This window comes from Ambystoma mexicanum, chromosome 6q (genome assembly GCF_040938575.1).
Source record: "Ambystoma mexicanum isolate Mex_15411 chromosome 6q, UKY_AmexF1_1, whole genome shotgun sequence".
NCBI classification, from domain to species: domain Eukaryota; kingdom Metazoa; phylum Chordata; class Amphibia; order Caudata; family Ambystomatidae; genus Ambystoma; species Ambystoma mexicanum.
Window position 1 is genome coordinate 3,808,305 of NC_090937.1, and position 24,285 is coordinate 3,832,589.

The 24,285-nt window shown below is 42.4% G+C and overlaps 1 protein-coding gene across 4 annotated transcripts in view; it reads right to left on the reverse strand.

Annotated features, from left to right (window-relative positions):
• TMOD1 (tropomodulin 1) overlaps nucleotides 1–24,285 on the reverse strand; it is a 720,714-nt gene that overhangs the window by 619,041 nt on the left and 77,388 nt on the right. The window contains exon 2 of one of the 4 annotated variants that reach the window (XM_069630363.1): nucleotides 16,807–16,889. The exons of the other annotated variants lie outside the window; for them this stretch is intronic. The gene's annotated coding sequence lies outside the window, so the exon portion shown is untranslated. The remainder of the gene's footprint in view (nucleotides 1–16,806; nucleotides 16,890–24,285) is intronic. 4 annotated transcript variants of the gene reach the window in all.

The window sequence follows — 24,285 nt, forward strand, 5'->3', positions numbered from 1 at the left end:
TGGTGAGGATTCGTCCAGGGGAGGCAAAGTTATAGGGGGGGGTCCCAAAACCTTTTTTCCCCATAGACTGAATGGGAAAGAAATGTTGCTCGCGCCTACAGCCCAAACCGCTGGACGGATTTCCACCAAATTTGGACCAGGAGCAGCGGCTTGGTCCCGAAAGCGTGCTTTTGCAAATTTGGTGAAAATCAGTCCAGTAGTTTTTTTTAAAATGACCAAAAAGTAGGTAAAAAAAAATTAGTGATATCTGTGTTCGGTTCGCGGACACACTTCCCTGTTCGCTCCACGGACAGTGTCCTGATTGGCCAATCGTCTTGCGTGATGTTCACGGACATGCAACGTGTTCGCTGATTGGACGGCGTGGAGCGTGAAGCGCGTCAGATTTTTCGGTAGCGCCCGCTATCTTGGATTTGCGGACGTCCGCGGACAGCGCGGTGAAACTTTGTTCAAAATGTGTATTTTGTAGAGTGTGTTGGTGTGTAGGAGTGTTTGGGGAGGGTGGGAGTGTATGAGATAGGATGAAAGTGGTGTTTTTTATGTGTTAGACGTTTTTTTTGTGTTGGATTTGTTTGCGGACATCACAGGTGTTCTGAAATGTTCTAAATAAACTGACTGGGGGGTGTTCTAAGGACTCAATATGTGTCCGTTTTGCTCGCAAGCAAAGTGAAACTGTTCTAAGAACACTCGCGGTGTCCGGGGAGTGTTCGTAGGGGGTGTCCTGAGGACGCTGTCCGTATTGTTCTCTGTCAAGTTGAATGTGTTCTAAGAACACCCGCGGTGTCCTGAAATGATCGCAAATAAACAAAATGGGGGTGTTCTGAAGACGTTTTTGAGAACACTCCTGGTGTCCTGAAATGTTCGTAGGGGGTGTCCTGAGGACGCTGTCCGTATTGTTCTCTGTCAAGTTGAATGTGTTCTAAGAACACCCGCGGTGTCCTGAAATGTTTGCAAATAAACAAAATGGGGGTGTTCTGAAGACGTTTTTGAGAACACTCCCGGTGTCCTGAAATGTTCGTAGGGGGTGTCCTGAGGACGCTGTCCGTATTGTTCTCTGACAAGTTGAATGTGTTCTAAGAACACCCGCGGTGTCCTGAAATGTTCGCAAATAAACAAAATGGGGGTGTTCTGAAGACGCTTCTAAGAACACTCGCGGTGTTCGGGGAGTGTTCGTAGGGGGTGTCCTGAGGACGCTGTCCGTATTGTTCTCTGTCAAGATGAATGTGTCCTAAGAACACTTGCGGTGTCCTGAAATGTTCGCAAATAAACAAGATGGTGGTGTTCTGAAGACGCTTCTAAGAACACTCCCGGTGTCCTGGAATGTTCGTAGGGGGTGTCCTGAGGACGCTGTCCGTATTGTTCTCTGTCAAGTTGAATGTGTTCTAAGAACACCCGCGGTGTCCTGAAATGTTCGCATAAATAAACAAAATGGTGGTGTTCTGAAGACGCTTCTAAGAACACTCACGGTGTTCGGGGAGTGATCGTAGGGGGTGTCCTGAGGACGCTGTCCGTATTGTTCTCTGTAAAGTTGAATGTGTCCTAAGAACACTTGCGGTGTCCTGAAATGTTCGCAAATAAACAAGATGGTGGTGTTCTGAAGACGCTTCTAAGAACACTCCAGGTGTCCTGGAATGTTCGTAGGGGGTGTCCTAAGGACGCTGTCCGTATTGTTCTCTGTCAAGTTGAATGTGTCCTAAGAACACTCGCGGTGTCCTGAAATGTTCGCAAATAAACAAGATGGTGGTGTTCTGAAGAAGCTTCTAAGAACACTCCCGGTGTCCTGGAATGTTCGTAGGGGGTGTCCTGAGAACGCTGTCCGTATTGTTCTCTGTCAAGTTGAATGTGTCCTAAGAACACTCGCGGTGTCCTGAAATGTTCGCAAATAAACAAGATGGTGGTGTTCTGAAGACGCTTCTAAGAACACTCGCGGTGTCTAGGGAGTGTTCGTAGGGGGTGTCCTGAGGACGCTGTCCGTATTGTTCTCTGTCAAGTTGAATGTGTTCTAAGAACACCCGCGGTGTCCTGAAATGTTCGCAAATAAACAAAATGGGGGTGTTCTGAAGACATTTTTGAGAACACTCCCGGTGTCCTGGAATGTTCGTAGGGGGTGTCCTTAGGACGCTGTCCGTATTGTTCGTTGTTAAGTTGAAAGTGTTCTAAGAACTATCGCGTTGTTCTGAAATGTTCGTAGGGGGTGTCCTGAAAACGGTGTCCGTATTGTTCGCTGGCAAGTTCAAAGTGTTCTAAGAACACTCACATTGTTCGCGGACATTAAAAGTTTCCCATAGATCATAGTTGAAATGTTTGACTCTATGGATGTGATATGCTCCGGTGGTTGTTGCCAGGGCATAGAATCTTGGGTGCATGGCCATGCATCGCAGCATATCACATTCATATTTGCTTATAACTTTGGGTGAAAAACAAATGTATAAGGAACAAAAGTATTAGATACTATGGATGTGATATGCTGCTTTGGTTGTCCTTATTATTGTATACTTACTGTTTGGTCTAGTAATGGGAGTCCATGTTTTTCTTCTTCATTTCTGTGATAACAGAAGATAGCATGTTAGTATTAGTATTTTGTAATGACTGATTACATTGTATAAGCAATATACTTTTATTTTTTTTCGACCCTCATATTTAGTAGAGTACAAATCAGAGTACTGTGCAATTTGCTCAGTTTCTGTATTTGTTGCTAAAATCATTGGGTCTGTGGGAGAAAAAAAAAATCCATGTTGGATTAAAAAAAAACCTTTTTCTGTTATGCTACAGTTTATTTGTTTGTTTGTTTTCAGTGTTCACTTTTTGTTTCTGGCTAATGCTTTATACTTTGCTTTGTTGTATTTTTTTTGGAGCAGTAACAGATTCTTCATTTGTTTTGATATTATAAAATTTTGGAGCAGTTAGATACCAATTGGCGTATTCTAACTGTCTATTTTTTTAATATATTTTAGTGGTTTTGATTTATCTATTTGGATATTGTTAAATTTTGGGACAGTTAGATACCAATTGGCGTATTCTAACTGTGTATTTCTTGGCCTAATTTAGTGGTATTCATTTATCTGATTAGTTGTTGTAGAATCTTTGAGCTGTTAGATAGCTTTTGGAGTATTCTAACAGTTTATATTATTTTAAGACAAATTTATAATTTTGGGACAGTTAGATACCAATTGGCGTATTCTAACTGTGTATTTCTTGGTCTAATTTAGTGGTATTCATTTATCTGATTAGTTGTTGTAGAATCTTTGAGCAGTTAGATAGCTTTTGGAGTATTCTAACAGTTTATATTTTTTTAACACAAATTTACTTAAAGGTTTAAATACAGTTTATTTATCAAATTTTGGTTTTAAGAACATCAAATAAGCGTTGGTAAGATTTGCTGGTAATCTCTGCTATAGAGTAATGGTACTATCATTACATTCAAACCATCCACATTTCTTTTTTATATATGCCGTGTAGTGCCCTGAATTGGTTGTGGCTCCTGCGCGGTAGATTATATCTATTGTTGTGAAGGTTTTCTTACCAAGTGATATTTGACTATGTGTAAATCCAGTCAGCTTGCAGTTGTTGTTGGTACCATCTGCATTGTAACGTAGAAGCATTAGTATTACGTATTTACTATGTGTTTGTATTACTAACGTGGAGCGATTATCTGAATTGCAGGTAGAGCATAATCTACAATGGTTTGCATTTTGTACAAGTTGCTGAAATGGAATGGATTCACAATTTGGTATTGATATATATATATGAAGCGTTCATTGGAAATTTCTTCTTGTGTCACATTGTTGCACAGAGTGCATGTATGTTTCCACATGTATGAAATCTGGAAGATTTCATTTATAGGTATGTTTTTGTTTTCCAGTACTAATAGTAAGTACATTAGAAATTCTTGTGGATCTTCCTGTGAGTTTATAGTGAATTTCACCATTCCAGCACAGTAGTCCAATTGTCGTCTTATTCCAAAAACACTATGGCCCTCATTACGACCCTGGCGGAAAGTGACTGACCTGACCGCCATAGCGCAAATAGCGTTTCCGCCATTGCACGACATAGCAAAGTGCGGCTAATTCCGACCCATCGGGCACGAGCACTACGCCATGGCGGAAGTGCAAAGTCCGCGATGGCGGAAAAGTCCCCAAAACGGCCCTCATGGCCGTCGTACGGCGCCCTAGGTGCAATTCCGCCACCCATCTGAGCGGTCACCGTAATGAGCGGGAATCGGAAAGTACGGTGACCGTAAATATACGGAAACGGAAGTCAAAAAAAGGTCCCGGAACGGGAAACAGCACGGCGTACACCTATAAAATCAGAATTCCCACACAACCATTAAAAATACTACCCTGAGACACATCCCAACCCGTCATCCACCCCAGTGAAAGCAATAAAAATGGGAAAAGTAGCGAAAAAAGCGTGCGACCGCAAGCGGCAGGTCCACTTCTCCCGTGAGGAACTCACGGTGCTCACGGAGACCCTCCAGGAGAATGCTGCCGTCGTGTTCTCCACGCAAATGACCAGGACGGCACTTGCGAACAAGAAGGCCATATGGGCCCTGGTGGCACAGCGGGTAAGTGCGGTGGGGACCGCACCCCGCAACCCACAGCAATGCAGAAAGCGATGGGACGACCTGCGGATACGCGTCCGGAGCATACTTTCTGCCAACCGAAACATTGCCACAGCTACCGGGGGAGGATCGGAATCACCCATCAAGTTGACCCCCTGGGAAGAAATCTGTGCCTCCACCATTGGAATGGAGAGTATAGAGGGAGTCGGAGGGATGGAGAAAGGAGTGCAGACATCCGAAGAATCAGGTAGGTGGCCCAAATAAAACTATGCTAAATCCACAATGTCCAATCATGTGAAGTACCATGTGTCCACATAGTGCAACAGTAACACATGTCCAGGAGAACGACCACATACATTGGCCTGATAGCGCACTTTAAAACTCACATTAAATACATAAATAATTAAAAATCCTAAAAACACCCTCTACACGTGCAGCAGGCACACCCTAACTGCAGGCTGCAAAACAACTGCATCCTCAATCCACACAAAAATGAAACCACCCCCAAGGCCCCGACCCAAATCACCCTCAGGTACCACCCCAATGCATGTGATACATTGCCATTCCGATTTCAACAGACCCATTAATAACGCTCGCCCTCCTTTACTCCACCACAGGGTCCGATTCAAACGACGAGCTCCAGGACTCCCCTACCAGCACACCTGCAAAGAGGGCCAAGACCAACGGCCAAAGACCCTCCACCTCAGCTGCACGCATCAAGACACGGCAGCAGCACAAATCAAGTGACAGCACACAGGAGGGAACTTCAACAGGCACCCCAGCAGCCAGCATGCCCACAACACCACCACCACAGGACCCCCCAAGGGATGCCACAGAAGGCACTGCTTCTGGTGGCAGCAGCACCATAGGTGACACTGCATTAATGGCAGCATGCTCCGACACAGAAAACGGGAATGTCGAAGCAAGATCCATCCATGACCTGTCTCAATCCCCCTGTTTGTTCCCTCCCGTACACCATGAGGATACCACGCAGGGGCACCCACAAGACGACGACTGGCCATCCCCCGCAAGCCCTGTGGCAAGGCAACATGAGGTGACCAGCCCCTCTGTGACACCACCACAAATGGCCATGGCACAGCAGAGGCAACAGTCCCTCGACCAGGTGATCGAGCAACAGCAGCAACTGGCCACGCTCCTCAAAGACCATGCCGATGAATGTGGGGGTACTAAGGCAGCCATAGAAACAGCAACTGAGACACTTAGGGCAGAAATGGAGAGAAGTACAGAGACACTAAGGGCACAAATGGAGAGTAGCACCGAGAGCCTGAGAGTACAAATGGAGAGAAGCACCGAGAGCCTGAGGGGGGAACTGCATGCGACGTCCAAAGACGTATGTGGTGAACTTGCCGCTGTGCGCCGTGTGCTCACTGAGCTCTCACAAACCCTTAGGGACATGCATGGACGTGAGCAGGCAGAGACATCATCCGTTGCAAGTTCCGTCCAGGGCAGCCCCCAGCGTAGATCTGGGAGGAACCTGCGCTCCACAGGCAGGGGTGCCCCTGATACCCGGAGAGGGGGCTTGCAATAGCCTCTACCCACTGACAATGAGCATCTTTGGACACTGGTGTTCGGGGGGGAGGTAGGAGGGTGGAGGGGGTGTGTTGGGCTCACTTGGGTGGCGGGTCGATGGGGTGTGTAACATAATTTCACATATGCTATAAACATTTCACAATCATCCAATGAGATGCGTGGACATTGATCTTTGTGTACGAGGCCATTATAGGCGTACAGTCCATATTGTGCATGTTCCAGACACACACAGTGCCACGAGTCCCGTGTCCATGTATCAGCCACCAGGCGTGAGTGCTAGAAGCATGCATCTATGAGATGCTGACGAATCTCACGGCCCTCCTGTGCCTCACGGACTCCTTGAGGTGCTGCCACATCCCCACCCTCATCATGACCATCATCAGGTGCTTGCAGTTCTGCGTCAGGGGGCATGGGCACATTTCTACGTACGCACATGTTGTGTAGCATGACACATGCCATGACCATCTTTGCAACCTTCTCATGGCGGTACAGGAGTGCCCCGCCAGACCTGCTGAGGCAGCGGAAACGAGCCTTCAGTAGGCCGAATGCCTGTTCAATGACTACACGGGTACGTGAGTGGGCATGGTTGTAGTCCTCCTCAGGCTGGTTCTGTGGGTTCTGGAGTGGTGTGAGGAGCCATCTCTTCAGTGGATACCCGGCATCACCTGTATGTGGACAATAAAGGATGTTTGTGGAATGACATTGCTACGTAGGCCCCCCCACCCTCCTGCCAGGTCATTGCCGCATCACATACCCCACATTATCATGCATGAAATGAGACTCACCGAGTAGCCAGGATCTGTTCCCTGCGTGTCGCTCCATGTAGCGTGGTATTCTAGAGTTCCTCAAGACCATAGAATCATGGGTTGATCCAGGAAAGCGTGCACAACAATGCGTAATGATCCTGTTGGAGTCACACACCATTTGTACATTAAGTGAATGAAATTGTTTTCGGTTGCGGTACTGAGCCTCCATGGCATGTGGGACGACCAATTCAACATGGGTGCAGTCGATGGCACCAATGCAACCCGGTATGCCGGCAAGTGCATGGAATCCCACTTTTGTGTTCGTAATTTCCTGCTCCGAGCGTGGTAGAGAGATGTAGTCGTCTGCGTGCTTCAGGAGGGCATCGAGCACTTGCAATAGTGTCCGTGAGAACAGTGGCTGTGAAATGCCATGCAACTGTCCGACTGTGTGCTGGTAGGTGCCTGTGGCCAGGAAGTGGAGTACAGACACCACCTTCAGTAGGGGTGGAATGGCGGTTGGGCTATCTATCATGCTGACAAGGTCAGCCTGTGTCATGTCCACAATGGCGGTTATGGTGTCCCGGTCCAAACGGTAGAGGGTGTGGATCTGCTCAGCAGTGAGGTTGAACGGATGTGCTCGGAGGCGTGGGATTGCGGGCTGCCTGCGTGGTGGTAGTGGCTGTGCTGGCGGGCCTTGCTGGGCCTGCCTTGCCCTCCTCCTCCTCCTGCGTCTCCTCTGTGCGGCCGGTTGTTGTAGTAGTTGCTGTTCGTCTTCTTCTTGTAGTTGGAGTACTTGCAGTGCTATCAGGTCCCCCAGGGCCAACATCGCTAGTCCTGCCGGTAGCATTTTGGAGTGGGTGTGGTTGTGTGAGGGGGTTGGGTGTGCAATTTATGTGTTTTCAAGCTGTATTGCCTCCACCTGTGGTGATTCATTCCACCTGCGCAAGCTGCAATCCCCTTTGGGCGAGCACGTCCCGCACGCAACGCTGCAATTCGACGCATGGCATCTTGCTATTACAATCATGTATTTGATCCCGATGGCAGTGAAATATTGGCTCATATGTTCATTCTGCTATGGTCCCATTGTTTCCCATACTATCTTTGCAGTCGCGCACAAACTTGTGAAGGGTCAGTGGAATGTAGTACTCGATTAACGGTGGACCCTCATGCAGCACTGTACCGCGGCTCAACGACGGGCGGGGCGTCCCATTTGTGAGTGAAGCCACTTTGCATTTCCACACATTGCCGCACTACATGGATGGATTTGTGATTTCAAGCGGTCACAGATGCCTTTTCGACGTGATGTTGCAAATGAGGAATTCGAAGGACGGCGCTTTCGGTCTTCAGCTAGCGGCGAGGAGACGCCCACAGGTCTGCCTGCAAATATAACGTTCTATTGTTTAATGTCCTTGGGACAGGGGCCATGGCGAGAATGCAATGATTGATATGAATAGTATGGGATGCGCAATAGCGTGGTGGACGATAAGGCAGGACGTTCCCAAATACATGTTACTTCACAACACTGGAATTCCGGACTGGAGCACAGTGGATTTTGCAGACTGCATTACGCACAGACTCAATGGAAATTGCACATGTTATGTGAGTACATAATCAGGCGTTTTCATACCGGGATGAGGGAATGATGTATGGATGCATGGACAGATGATTTGATGGAGAGTTTGCCATGTACAGGGCTTTTTGGAATCTATCCACCTCCCCTGCGCTATGTGATGCAGAGCTGCCATAGTGGGACCATCGTCTATCTGGCCTCGTTGAACCCTCCCTGTCTCGACGCGCCTTCAAACACTTGTGTCTATGCACGTTACTAATCCCATCGAATGGATTCTGTTTTGACAGACGCATGCACACAAACACTCGTTTGTAATAGTGTTTTCACCTCGATATTTATAGTTATGATTCGCAAGTGATATTTGGGTGGGAATAATCCTTTGGAGTGGGCTAGCATGCATATGGCTGTAGATTTAGTGTGATCATTGAAGTGAGTAATACGAATCAAGTTCAGATGGCCATAATATTCATTTTCATTTCATTTGGGTGACAGGTATCTCCTCCCCTTTTGCCGCTGCCATCTGTATGCCACTCCTGCAGATGGCTTCTACTCCCGACACCTGCTGCTTCGAGTTAATCAGTGGAGCACCATTACGATTTTATGGGACGATCGCCAATGGGCCACATGCCCTTACGCGGTACTAGTGGCTAGGAGCGACATTTCGACCTTTCAGCTGGACTAGTGCCTGCCTAATGGAACGGCCCTGCGGTTCTAGGCGCTTCCATGTTGCCTTTTTGGACGTGAATGTAGCCCCTGTGTACCATGAAGGAACAGGGCGTCACACAAGAAGAAGCTGGTCATTTATTGCGGATGCAGCCCACAATGATGAAATATGTTTTGGGGTTCATGACCTAATGGCTGTATGGGCTTGGTGATTTTGTGGTGCATTAAATGTCTATTCTGATATTAACCGTGTAGCGTTATTCTTTGCAAGTAATGTGGCATATTCCTATTTGTGGAGCGATGTATTGTGAGTATATCTGCATTGGGTTCCGGCTTCTGAGTATAGTTGCGTGGTACTGTACTGGCCGCGTTTGCCTACGAAGCCCAGTGTGGTCAGGGATAGGGGCTACCATTATGACTGTTTTGATGATGTCATGCTCAGGGGCGGGGGATTGGCTTTTGTGTAACAGATGCCGGTCAGCCAGGTGGATTGGTGGAATGATGTGATTATCAGTATATGGCTGGTCACAGGTGCCTGTGTTTGCGTGCGTTTCATGGAGGGAGACTGAGGTCATGTCAATTGGAATAGCTTCTGTATTCGTGCCATCTGTGCCCTGCAGCTCCCATTGGCCCCTCTTGAGATGTGCCTGGCTGCTCAGTCACTCTGCCAACTTGTGTGGTCCATGCTTCTGCTGATGGTTGGTTTGTTTACTGGCAGGAGTACAGGGCTGGTGCAGTCTGACTCAGGATACTGCTTTGTATGTTGCCTTACACTGGTGTCAGTCGATGGGGGGGGCCTGTTTTTGTTTGTCTCATTTTTCTGCTCATGTTGCTGTACTTGAACCTTCGCATGCCTGTGCTGCATCAGTGCGGCAATGGTGCCATGGCAAATATGGATGGCCACTCACAAGGCACTTGGAGCCCCTAGATTGATTTGTTCGTTGGCATGCATGGGTGACTTGTACATTTGACTGGTTGCATTGTGTGACTTCATTGCACCTACGGGGAGTTGTGCAATGTGGCCAGGGAGTGGTGTACAGGCACTCAGTAGGGCCGTTTACGGTTGATTCGCGATGCCGTACTTCTCGCCATGGCGGAATGGTACTTTCCGCCATGCTTGATGGCGTTAGGTACATGTCCGCTAGGGTCAGAATTCGCGTACCATTGCGCCATGGTGGTAATTGCGGTTTGACATGGCGCGCGTGCGCGTACTTGGTGCAGTTAGCGTTGGCGTTCACTACGGTGTCGCTAATGGCATCGTACTTTACGGTGACGGGTCATAATCGCACCGAGCGCTGTTCGATGGCGGTATTCCATTTCCGCCATCGTTTTTCGATTTCCGCCAGGGTCGTAATGAGGGCCTATATGTGTTGTCAGGATTGTTTGCTGCATTTCTGTGAAGTACTAACATTTGCACACACAAAGGGTCTGTACTGTGTAAGTAAATGTTGTCAACAATTGGTGGTAATTGAAATAGAATATTCATTGCTACATTTGCATAGCAACTTACACCAACTATATTTGAGAATTTAAATGGTCCAGGTAGTTCTGTATCTAACTGCTTTTTTTGGAGTTTGTCTTCCTTCTTTAAAGAAGTACCTGGTTTACTTTCTCTAATTGATTCTTTTTTGTTTGTGGTACTTGATGAAGTATTAGTTTCTTTTACTCTCTTTGGAGGATTTGCAGTGACGTCCTGTTGCATTTCTGTTTGATTTAGTTTTCTTTTACAACATTTTAGTTTTTGTGGAACAGAATATGTGTTTAGATGGGGAGTGTATAGTGAGCGAAGTCTATTATATTCTAAAATGCAAGGAATATCAGCGTTTACTTTACTTGCATCAAAGTTGATTAGAAATAGACCGTCAAGTGTACGTAAGTGTGATAGTGCTACGTAGCTCATGCCTTCTTTAAAGACTGTGTTACCAATATCTATCATTGCTTTGTCTAGGGTAAGACCTTGTGATTTATGAATCGTGACTGCGTATGCAAGAGTTAGAGGAAATTGTTCTCTGCGTACATACATATCTTTGAAGAGAAGGAATCTAGCTGTTGAGCGTCCTATCCGTTTTACTTCTGAAAGTTTGTCAAAGAGTATATTGACAAACTGAATTTTGTTGTCACGTGGGTATGTTTGAAAGCCAACAACTGTACCCAGTGCTCCATTAAATAGTCCTTGGTCCACGTCAAGGTTACGTTTAGGAATTACTCTGCAATTTAAGGATCATTTTAACATCTTTTCTAAGCCTGCTGTGTTTGAGATTGATTTTTCTAAATTATTTAGTCTTGTTGTGGCTTGGTCACACATGGGTAGTGTCATACCATGTACATCTAGTTTGTCTGTGGCGCTAATTTCCATTATTGGTTGCATTTCTTTACTTAACATTATTTCATTGAATTTGAGACAGCTTGCAAGAGTTGGCATTAAGGCCATACAATTGACATTTTTGTGGGCTAATTGTTCCATAACATCTGTAGCACATGCATTATCGCCATAAAGTGCATTAATGTGCCGGGTTTTCAATGTTGCTTCTGCTCCTTTAGAAAGTATACCAACTCTCAAACTTTTTAAAATGTTGGCATAAGTTAGATCTGCAGATTGGCGCATGTTTTCTGTTAATTCTCTGTAGTGGAAATGTTGCCAAAGGTTGACATTTCCAATGCTGCCAACAGTTTTATGGCAGAGTTTGTGCCCTAATGTTTTAAAAATAGGTTCACCTTTTACTGGTGTTAATTGAAGCAGATCTCCAAAAACAATGTGTTTTCCTGCAAAGAGCTCTTCATAGTCTGTTTTGAGTACTTCTTGTAATCTGAGGTGAATCAAAGCTAACATCATATTAGTAGCATTTTCATTTGTTTCAATACTCTGCGTAATTCCATTGCAGCTTCTGCAGAAAGTTTGTAATAGTCTAATTTGTTCTGGTGTTCTACTGGTAATAGTAGCAATCGGTGTAATGTAACACCACCTATGTTGTAGGCAGCTAAACCTGTGGGGGCAGTGACAACAGCTGACAGTTTGTTGTTTGTCAATTGTTGAAGGAACTTACTAATGATTTTGATTAGGAATGTTTTGCCAGAACCAGCTTCACCACTGACGTACAGTAGTATAGGTTTATAATTATGGCAAGAACATTCTTTATTTTCATATTTTACACCATGTGCAGTTTGTTTTGTTACTTCTTGAAAAATGTTACTTTGCTCATTGTTTAGTTTTGATTGTAGTATAGTTAAGTCTTCCTTATCTTCATACTGACTCATGGTGTTTTCTACTTCTATCATAGCTAATTCTGCCTCATTTGTTATTAGTGTTTCTCCCAGTGGTTCTTGGCTTCCTTTTATAGAAGGGTGACTACTGTCAGGAGTATCCTTATCTAGTTGGGCTTGGAGTTCTTCTTCATGTTGCTGTTCATTGTGCAACATTGTTTTGTACTGTGTAAAGTTTACATCAGTTATAGTGCTTTCATTTGCTTTGAAGGCATCCTCATATGAGTCATAGGTATCTAGTAATTGTTCTTCTTTTCTCCATGGTTTGAAGAGTTGTAGCAGGGACATGTAATATACTTCTTTATGTTGAGGAGTCTTCAATGACAATTTGATATGATTAATTAAATTTGGTTTAGTGAGTTTAACTAAGCTGCCTTCACAGTCTGTCACTCTATATTTACCTTTTTTTTTCATCAGGTTTCATATTATTTTTGTATGTGTAGTTTTGGGCTATTTGGTATAGACACATGTTTTCCAAAGTATTACTTCTGTTTGGGTAGTATGTGTCCAATAAATTGTTTTTTAAAATGTCTTGGCTGTTGGGATCATGTTTGGCTATTGTTTCTATATCTTCATATGATTTTAGAACTCTTTTTCTAGATTTAGCTGGACCAAGACTTAGCCATACTATATTTTCAGATTTACCATACAATGAAGTACCAGTTAAACGATCAGCTGCTTCATAAGATCCACATTTTCTATGGGTGAGCATTTTTATGCCCAAGCTGTATAATTTCTGAGATACTGTTTTATCTGATGACAGGTCATTCCAGAGGTCTTGGAGTTCTGTCTTTTCTGCTTTAGTTAAGTATGCTGTGACATATCGTGCAACTGCAGTAGAATTGTCTGCAATGTACTGCACATCTATGTTTGCATTCCATAAGTGGGCAATGATTGCATTATAATCATTGATATATTTTTCTTCTTCTTTTCTTTTTATGTAATATGTATTTTTAGGTGACTTACCTTTAACACTATGTCTAACTGAAGACATGAGGTTGTTTACTTGACCTGTATTTGTAACTGGTCTAGGGAAACCAAATCGGCATTTGGTGTAGTATTTGCCTTTGTTTTTGTATTTGCGACGACAATATTTTCCACATTTGTGTCTTTGAAATTGTAAAATTTGTGCATGAAGATCACTATTTGTGGCTTCTGATGGAATTTCACAAGTGACATATTTTTCAATAAACTGTAAAACAGTGGCATCACTGTCTTGACCAAATTTAGGAGCATCTTTAATCCATAAAAGCATGTGGATATGTGGTGCTCCTCTGGCTTGGTATTCTTTTCTCCAAAAGAAGTGTTGCACTTCTCCAAGGGGAGGAACAGTTTTATTACAAATAAAATGGAGCATAGCAATGAAGCGATGGTGAAAATATCTTGAAACATTAACAGGATCCAAAGAACAAAGTTCTCCAGGTGTTAGAATATCTATGTTTGTTTTGTTTTTATTTGATATGCGTAGGAAGTCATGTAAATCTTCCCATGCATATTCTGCACAACTTAATGTAACAAACCAAGTGGGTGGGCCAAGGTTTCTGATCATACAAAGTACATCTCCATGACGTCGAAACCAGTACTCTTTAGTATCACACATATTTGCTAATAGATTTGTAATATTTGATTGTAAAACCTCATCCTTTTGTTGCACTTTCTCTAATAATTGTGTAGCTGTCATATTTTGAAAGTGTGATCCTGATTTTAATATGTGTGCAACTCCGTAACATAAAGTTGCTAGTTCACTCTCAAAGAGTAGGTGGAATATGTATTCCACATTTTGTCTAAATCTGGGATCTTCAGAATACATCCGTAATGAGCGGTATTCTGAAGCTGATATTTGAATAGGTCTATCATCATACCTTCCTCCTTTGCCAGTAGGAAAGAGTAGAGGAAAAGCACATGCTTCTATACTTTTTTCCCATATACTGATTGGCGATCCTTTTGTTTGACGCATTTGGTAAGTTTCCAGTACATCTTGTACGGTGTCATTACATTGCATAGGATGAATTGTATAATGGTCTAAAGTATTTGATATTGTAGCAGGATCTAGTAGCTCAAATTGACCAGCTTCTTGTGTTTTTTGAATTATTTCAGTTGTATCTTTCAAGTTTTCTTCAATATTAATTTCTTTGTAATATTCATTATTCTCTTTAAGATATTGGAAGGCTTGTCTAACTTTATATAAATCTACCAGCTGTTGCCATATTTTTTTGTCTTTTGTAGGTACTCCATTTACTAATATAATTAAAGATTGCTGCATTGGACGTTGCACTCCTAGAGTATGCACATTTTCTTTTAGATTTAATGGTAAATAAACTACTTTTCCACAAATGCCTTTTACCAATTCAGAGGGAGGTAATTTTGCTGTTTTTGGTTGAAGGCGTATTATTGCTTGAAATGGGTGTACTGTTTGAATTATGATGCTCTCATATAAATTAAGTTGTTGTAGAGGTTTTGGTACTGGGTATAATTCCAAATTATTTGTGATAGAACGTGAAGGAGTTTGGTTGTTGTCAAGTTTTGTAGTGCAATAACTGCAAAGTATTAAGGGCTCAGTTATTTCATATTTGTTTTCTGCTACAAGGTAGAGAGCTAATTCAAACCATTTAGAATCTTCATTGTCTTCTATTTTGTATGATAGGTCCACAGTTTTGTGTTACTTTTATAAAAAAAATTCTACGGCAACATACACATACATGGTTTGGTACTTCAGCTGATGTACTTTTAAATTTTGGTATTTCTTTTTTGTATGTGTTTAGCAAAAGGTTGCTATGTGTAGAATTGTTGCTTAATTGGTTTAAAGCTATTTCATTCTGTAAATGGGTTTCACTTCCAAAATATTTTTTCTGGATATAGTGAATTTCTTCAAGTAGGTCTTTTGCTGTACCATGTAGAAGGATGTTATTTAACGTTGCTAGTGCTAAAGCAGGACTTTTAGCATAGTACAGTTTATAGACTAGCTTTCTTATAGTTGAATGATGTGTTGATATCCTTTTGATATCATGGAAAGTGGTTTTACAAGTAGGTCCTGTAATGCAGGCCAATGAATGTCCTTGTAGTCCTGTGTACTTGCGCACTGGACAGGTATCTATATTTTGCAGTAATTTAATTTTGATTTTGTCTTTGCTTTTTACATATTTATTGAGGAATTGGCGTAAAGATTTGAAACATTGTTTGGGAATGTTACACATTGACGTGCATGGCCATTTGTACACTAGACGTTCTGATTCAGTTGAATGGAAGGGTAATTCTAAGTTTTCAGGGCATATTTTTGTAAGGAGTACTTCTTGTTCCATTATGGTATTATTCACTTTTTCATAACCTCGACCACTGCTATTTATGGCAATTGTATTTGTTTACTTTTGTTTGTACGCTTCTTCATTAAAATATGGTTCTGTGCTTGTAGTGTGATTCCATTCACCTCCGCAGATACTTAAGAAGTTCTTTCTGTTGACATTTCGCTTATTGAGTCTTTTTTGTAATTTAGTTATTAGTTTTGTTAGTGGTTTCATTTTGTTTAGCAGTAAAATAAATAAATTTCTTTTGAGAAGAATTGCACTGTCCATCAATGCTTCTAAGATTAATTTCCTACGATAAGTTTTAAGCTTTGAACCTGATTTCTCTCCTGTTTTTATAAGATTTTGAAGGACTTTGTGACGGTATATTTTGGCTAAAATACTTTTCTTGGTATGCTTACTTTGCACTATATTAAAATTTGAAGAAGTCGTTTTATCTGTACTGATAGCTGATTTTCTGTTAATTGCTTCTTGTTTTGTTTTACATTTTGATAGAGGAAGCGAAGTTGTTGTACTTGAAACTTCTTGTGTTTCACTAAATGATTGTATTAGCGGTTTTGTTTCAACTTTTTTTTTACAAATTCTGCTAGAGATGGATGCTTATGTTGGACACCTTTATTTTCATTTGCTCTACTTTTGCGTTGCTTTCTACGGACTTGACTTTTGGTAGGCATTCTTTAGGGTCTGTTGAAAAAAATAAAGAAGATATGGTCTGGGGTGTTCTGGAATGTATGTGTGCTGTGTGAATGAGTGTTTGAGTAAGATGATAAAGATGTATGTAATGGTGTGTGATTGTGCATTGGGAACTAAAACTAGTAGGGATAGGTATTCTTGAATTTATGTGTTACTAAACTGGGGTTCAGATAACAAAAAAAAAGTAAGCTAGTGGTGTGGAAAAGTACAAATAGTAAATCTAATGTATACAATTAAAACAGTTGTTTGTTCTATAATATGACAATTGTAGTGGTTCAGTTGGGTAATTTGTGTGTCCAAAAATAGAAATTTGTGGTCCATTCTGGCTGTAAATAGCTTTTTAAGACATGGAAATTTTTGGACAAAATGGTACAAAATCTCTATTTTTAGAAACCAAAATAGCTTGTATTAATGTTATAGTATATTTGATTAATAATACAAATATTATGGTGATATTTTACTTACTTTTTTTTAAAATTAACAGGTAACTTCTTAGTTTTTCTTTCTTCTTCGAATTCGGCTGCTTCTTTTCCGGAAACTGGTCTTCACTGCAATTGTAAAAGCTTCAAATTAGTAACTTTGTTTGTATATAGCACTGTTTTTAATTTAGATATTGATTTTTTTAATTGAAATCCTCAGAGCCTTCTGTAAAACCATTAAACTAATTTATTTACATAAGATACATTGCATCAGTTCAGTACATATGATATGTTCTTAATGAACAAATTGTATTGAATGACTAACTGTAGCAAAAAAAAAATATCTTTACAATGTCTTGTGAAATTTATAATATATTAGTGAATACCACTATTTCTGTAAGTAAACTGTTCTAGGTAATAGCGCCTCAATGTCATGTCTAATTTAAAGTAATTAAGTAAATAAATAAATAAAAACAAAAAATATGAAATTGTATAAGTATTTTTATAAAGGTTTAAACATAGATTGTGTTTGCATGCAATTTTGTTTGAATATATGTAGTCTATATATTTCATTAAAAAAATGTTAGTTTAACATGATTTGAGTGTGTGTGTATGAAGAAAGTAAATAGTATAAAGGTTTATAAGTGATAGTTGATTTTAGGAAATTTAAAAAAGTACAGTAAATTCATTTTACAGATTTTACAAGGAAAAAGTCTGTTTGAAAATGTGTTCATCTACTATACAGAAAATATGCATACCTGAAGTTTGTGTTCATGCATATAGATATGCATGGAGCTGCAAGTAGAAATCTTGAAGACTTGTACAGTATTTCTGGTAGATGGTGCTTGCCAATGATATGACACTTGTACTCAGAGAGATTCAGAGTACATTTGCAGTGCTGATCTATGATGATGCAGTTAGATGTAGAGGTCTTGAATGTGATTGGTGCATGGTCATGTGATTTTTGAGGTACATCCAATGAGGGAATGGCAGAGAGAGTGTAGTGGAAATGGTAGAAGGGCTGTTCATGTTACGATATGTCCGCGGACGTGGCGGTAGTTCGCGGACATCGGGAGTTATATCCGGGGATTTTTGGGTTCAGAAGTCATGCAAATGAGAATAAGCACTGAAGGGATTGGTCAGGAAAGTTTGGTGGGTGTGTTGTGCCAGGAGAGATTTTCTCAGATACTCTTTTTGCTGAGAGAACAAAAGATAGCTATGGCTGTGTGTTTCAGAAAACAGATTGTTTGGATTTTAGGAGATTTGTGGATACATTGGTTGAAGGTGCATGCAGAAAGCTGTAGAGTAGCTGTAGATCTTGGATTCCCACATGTGGAAGTACACTGGCATGGAGTACGTGGAATGAAGAGGTTGGACTTGCTACCTCTCTGTGCTACTTTGGAGACAGAGCAACATCCAGACATAATTGTAATTCATTGTGGAGGAAACAGTTTAGGACATGTGACTGGACTTTTTTTGCAATTTGCTCTGAAAGAAGGACTTAGGAAGGTTATGGACATGTTTCCTAATTCTCAAGTGATATTTTCACGGATTGCGCAGAGACAAATGTGGCTTTGTTCTTCTTCATTTGGTCCACAAATGGAAAAAGCAAGGCGCAATGTTAATAAGGCTGTTTGTGCCTTTCTAAGAGATTTTGGCATGTCTTCTTTTCACAATGAAAATATTATGTTTTGTAGTACACACATTTTTCGCAGAGATGGAGTCCATCTTACTTATGCTGGCAATCAGATTTTTCTGAGAAATGTACAAAATGCATTCTGACCTTTTTTGGAATTACAACAACGATTTTGAAGTAGATGTTAAGCATTTAAAATTTTTGACTTACAAACACCACCCAAAGGCTCTTTTCAGAGCCACCACTTCTTTCCAGAGAAAATTACAATGTTTGTGATGGAGTAGCAACCCAATTTTTTTAATGTTCGCGAACTGTCTGCGGACTTCTAAAAAATACAAAGAGCCCTGCTTCATTTATTTTCACTTCTATTTTTTAACTGGGAAAGGCGGCTCTGAAAAGAGCCTTATTTTTTTTGATTTTTGTAAATTTGTATTTGTATTTTTTTTTGGTTTTTCAGACACGACACACTAGGAGAGGAGGGTAAAGGAGGGTAAAGGGGGGACACCAACCACAGGGATAAGAAAGGGCGAGCTGAGAGAGGAAGATGTAGAGTGGGTTTTATTTGGGTAGTGAGCAGGTCTTCTCGTGCTCTGAGACGATAGTCTCAAAAGCACTCCGAAGTCGCTCCCCCCTGCAGAGTACTGTGTCACAGTACATACATACAACTGTGACCCTCGAAAGGTAAGGGTCATCAGCATTCTGTATGGCCTGTGAGGCAGCTTGAGGAAGACGCTGTCCCACAGAGGTGGTCCTTGTGGTGACAGGATCAGAAACAGAGGATGAAGTAGAGGAAATCAACCTGCTACGTTCTTCGCAAGGTACAACCCTGCGAATAGCCCCAGAGTGAAATGACCTCAGGTGTTGCTTCATAGTAGTGGTCCCAAAGCTGTACTTACCGTGCTTCCTGCGACTGAGTATCATTTTGCACTCATTGCAGGTAACACGGTTCGCACGAGCCTTAGGAACATTACCATGAATGGTAAATAACCGCCACACCCAAGACTCACGCCTAGTGCGGGTAGTAGGGGTTTCCTCTACCTCATTCTCATCATCCTCTTCTTCCTCCTCCGAACCCTCACTCCTGTTCCCCTCTTCAGGCCCTTGGGGAGGTGGTGGTGGTGGAGGGGGTGGGGGTGGTGCTGAAGCAGGTGCAGCACCAAGTGGCAGTTCAGCAGCCAAGGATGCCATCTCGATGATGGTGTAGTCTGCAGGTGGCAGCAAAAATCACTGTGTTCTGAAGAATAGCCAGAAACACAATGGGAATAAGCTCTTGGGCGTGGTCTTTTATAGGGGTGCTTGTGCGCGGTTCGTGGACATGCGCACTGTCCGCGGACAGATCGAACACAAAAAAAGGATCGGAAAGTTTCAAAAGGTATATAGAAACTCAAGATTGCTATGTGGGACTTGTGCCATGGTGAGATTTTATTGAAAAATATTATGGATTAACTGAAAATGTACTTTTAAATTGTTCGGGGACACGAACGGTGTCTGCATTTCAGGACACACGATGAGCGTGGGCGCGGTCATATGATCCGTTCGCGAACTAGTCCGCGAAGGAAGCGCCTGTCCGCAGGACACCAAGTGCACGGAGATTGGTTAGCGCTTGCGCATTGATGTCCTACGGACACTGTTCGGGTTCTGAAGTAATTAAAAGTGCGTCACACGTGAAACGAACATTTCAGGACACCGCGTGTGTTCTTAGAACAGTTTAAACTTGGTAGGGAACAGTAAGGACAGATATAGTGTTCTTCAGGACACGTGTAATTTAGTTTATGTACAAACATTTCAGGACACCAATTGTGTTCTTAGAACAGTTTCAATTGGGTAGCGAACACTACAAACAGGTATAGTGTTCTTCAGGACACCTCCATTTTCGTTTACGTACAAACATATCAGGACACCAATAGCGTTCTTAGAACAGTTTGAACTTGCTAGCGAACAGTTCCGGACAGGTATAGTGTTCTTTAGGACACTTTAATTTTTGTTTGTTTACGAACAATTCAGGACACCTCGTGTGTTCTTAGTACAGTTTCATGTTGCTAGCGAACACTAGGAACAGTTGTACTGTTGTTCAGGACACATCATTTTCGTTTATTTACGAACATTTCAGGACACCAATTGTGTTCTTAGGACAGTTTTAAGTTGATAGCGACATATCTAGGCCACATGGTTTTCTTCAGTAACAGTCAGAAACTAAGAATTTTATTTTATTTGTAGACATATCCTTCTAGTAGGTTCTTACAGTAATTCCCTTAGAGTACAGTCACATCATATGAAACATATACATATGGGAAAACACAAGCTTGAAAGACAGCAATCCTTTTTGTGCATAAAGATAATCACTAGACTTATGAGCCCTTTCTGATAGTTCTGTTGTTTTTTTTTATGGCTGTACTTTCCCTGTATATGGTCATATTTGTATACATTGTACTCACACTACTTTCCTTAGGGTCCAATCACATCAAGTGATACATATACATAGGGTAAATAGCAGCTTTGAAACAGAGCAATCATTTATTTGCATGAAACTAATCAGTTAAGTTATGAATTGTTTCTGCTACTACTTGTGCTTTTTTGCTAACTTCACTTTCCCTGTATATACCCATATTGGTATGTGTTCTTGTGTCTTTGTGTTTTGTCTATAGTAATGCAATTATGTAATACATGGGTTTTATTAGCTACTTATTACATATTTCACAGTACAGAAAAATCTTTTAAGAAAACAATTATCATTTCATTATTCAACATATTAACATTACAAATATCATACCTTCATCTTGTACGCTGCACACAATGTTATGTTTCTGTATGAGTAGCTTAGTATACTAGATAGAACCCCATAATAGGATGCTATTTATATCAATGCATCGTTCAATGCACTTATTAGGGTATATTTCTTGCAATGATTCTTGACACTTTTTTCGCAACATTATAAGAATCCCTTCTACACATATTTCATGAGAAGTACATACACATGTGATGTCATCAGTGATGTCATCAATGACATTTGTGATGTCATCTTTGATGTCCTGGGTGTTAGTCTTAGCAGTGCACGGTGGTGGCGCGAGTTATGGTTGCTTAGCTTACCATAACTGGCGAATTTCAAGGGTTTTTCGGTTTTACTTGGAACCATAACGTCCCTTTAACAAAGTTTTTTCACTGAATTTCATAGGTTTTTAGTACCGCAACTTAACCATAACGTCCCTTTAACAAAGTTTTTTTCACTGAATATATATATATGAATATGAAAATATTGTTTAAAACACTATTATTGAATACACTACTCAAAGAACTCTTTAGTGCGTTGATTTTGAACACTCATATTCTAACTGAACACAAACGACCAAACACTAATTTACTAGTCAATCAAACTAATCACACATTCCAATTACACAGATTTGATGATTTAATGTTCTAATCAAACAAACTAGTCTATGTTTGAAACACCTAATCAATAAACCCCTATTCACAGAGTTCTAGAACTAGTAGTTTAGATTCAGAAACTTCTGATCAAACAAACTATATACAAAGAAAAATACATATAAGTACTGCAGCCAACGCAGTATTACATGCCAGTAGTGGGCACCCAGTGCTTAATTTGTAAAATAAATAAGTGCTATGGCCCAAATATTTGTTAGCACTCCGGTGACACTGCGGGTGGGCACCACTGCAGCCACCATCCACAGCTGCTCCCCACAGTGTTGACATATTTGGGTTACACTACAGCTCGCACCTGCTCATTGTGGTTGAGGGATGCACTGACTATCACTGCTTCATAATTAAAGGGAGTCTGAGACAATAAGTGCCGGAGCTCAAAAGTAAGTGCCAGGGCTAAGCCCTGGCAAACACCCCAAAAATGTAAACACTGTGGGCATCAAACCATAATACAAGGCAACATTCAAATGGAGAAATCCTTATACGTAAATGACATTGCTCAGCTAAGAAGTTGCACCAAGAGGAAATACACCAACTAAAAGAATGCTTCATCAACAGAGAATACAACACATGTATCAATCTAACAATTAATAAAGTGGGTGGACCTCTCCTCCTCCCTCCTGGCCTCTACCACTCAACTCCTCCTCCTCTGTGACCTCAATATCCATTTAGACTCTCCTTGTTCCTCCTCTTTACTCTTCCGTGACCTCTGCGACTCCCTCTCCCTGCCCATCCTCCCCTCTGGCCCAACTCACCCTGCAGGGCACACATTCAATGTCTTGGTCTCCTCTGACTATCCATCTGACTCTCCATCCCTCTGACGGTTCCTCTCTCCTGGAGCGATCATTCCCTCCTCTCCTCTCATCTCTCCTTCTCTTCCCCCAAGCCAAACCTACCCCAACATTGCCACCTACCTTCTCGGACATCCGGCCCATGAAGCGTGTGTCAGTTGAGGCTTTTGCCACCACCCTCTCTCCCCCCCCATCCAACTCTGGCTGACTCACATCCTGACACAGCCCTGTCTCTGCTCTGCTCTACTCTTCTATTTCTGATACTCTTGATGCTCTTGCCCCTGTCATGAGGATTCGTTTGAAGTCCAAAGCCAAGTGCAATTCCTGGTATGCCTCTGACCTAGCTACACTTAAATATAAGTGTAGGGCGGCTGAGAGGAAATGGAGGGCTTCTTTTTCAACCTTTGACAAACTGGCCTGTCGCCTGCTCCAAAGGCAATACCGACTCTTTGTCCTCACCAAGAAGAGAGTCCACATTCAAGCCTGTGTCTCTGCGGCATCGAACAACTCGGCCAAACTCTTTAAAATCTGTGAACTCTTTAAAATCTGCAAGGAGCTCGCCAACCCTGCTGCAGTCTCTACCCCTCCTGTTGCCTACCAGGCTCTTTGCAAAACCCTTGCCTCTCACTTCATCTCAAAAACCCAAGACATCATGTTCACCCGCTCCTCCCCCCTTCCTCTCCCCTCTCCGTCTGTGCTTTCTGACCCCACTTCAGTCACCCCCAACCCTCCTTCTCGTCCTTTCCTATTTTGTCCACTGATGACGTTGCTAGACAAGTCCGATCCATGAAAGCCTGGTCCAAACAGGTTCATCCCTGTTCCTCTAAAACTATCAAGGACCACATTGATACCCTCACTCCAGCCCTTGTTGATTTTTGCAACCACTCCTTTGCCTCAGAATCCTGCACGTCCCCTCTGAAGCACTCCCTTGCGCATCCTCATTTCAGGAAACCCACAGCTGATACTTCTTGTCTGGCTAACTATCGCCCAATTCCCATTACTCCCTTTCTGGTCAAACTCCTGGAAAACTGGCAATCTCTCAGCTTAACCTTCATTCCAATTCTGTTGGCTGTCTCCATGACCACCAGTCTGGCTTCAGAGCTGCCAGAAGCACGGAAACTGCTCTCCTGAACATCCGTGAAGACTTGCTCTCCAACCTTGACTCTAACATTCCCTGTGTCCTCATCCTACTCAATCTCTATTCGCCTTTGACACTGTCAACCATGCCATCCTGCTCAACTGTCTCCGTGATAACCTGGGTATCACCGATCAGGCTCTGGCCGGCTAACCTCTTTTCTCTCTGATCGACCCTCCCAGGTCCAGCTTGGGTCCTTCCTATGCTCTATCTCCCTCTCTACCCGTGGTGTTCCCCAGGGGCCTAACCTCTCGCCCTGACTTTTCAAACAATACCTGACAACTCTCACCCACAGCATTGCCATTTTCTGCTCAAATTTCCAGTGTTACCCTGACAACACTCAACTCATTTTTTCAGGCTGCCCTCGGCCACCTCCTCTCCCTCTCTCATCTCTCATCTCTGATTGCCTAACTGCCATTCAAGATTGATGTGCCGCCAATGATCTTTGTCTGAAAGCCAGCAAGACGGAGATCCTCCTCATCGGCACACCTTCACCATCCTTTCCTCTCACTCTCTGGCCGGCCTCCC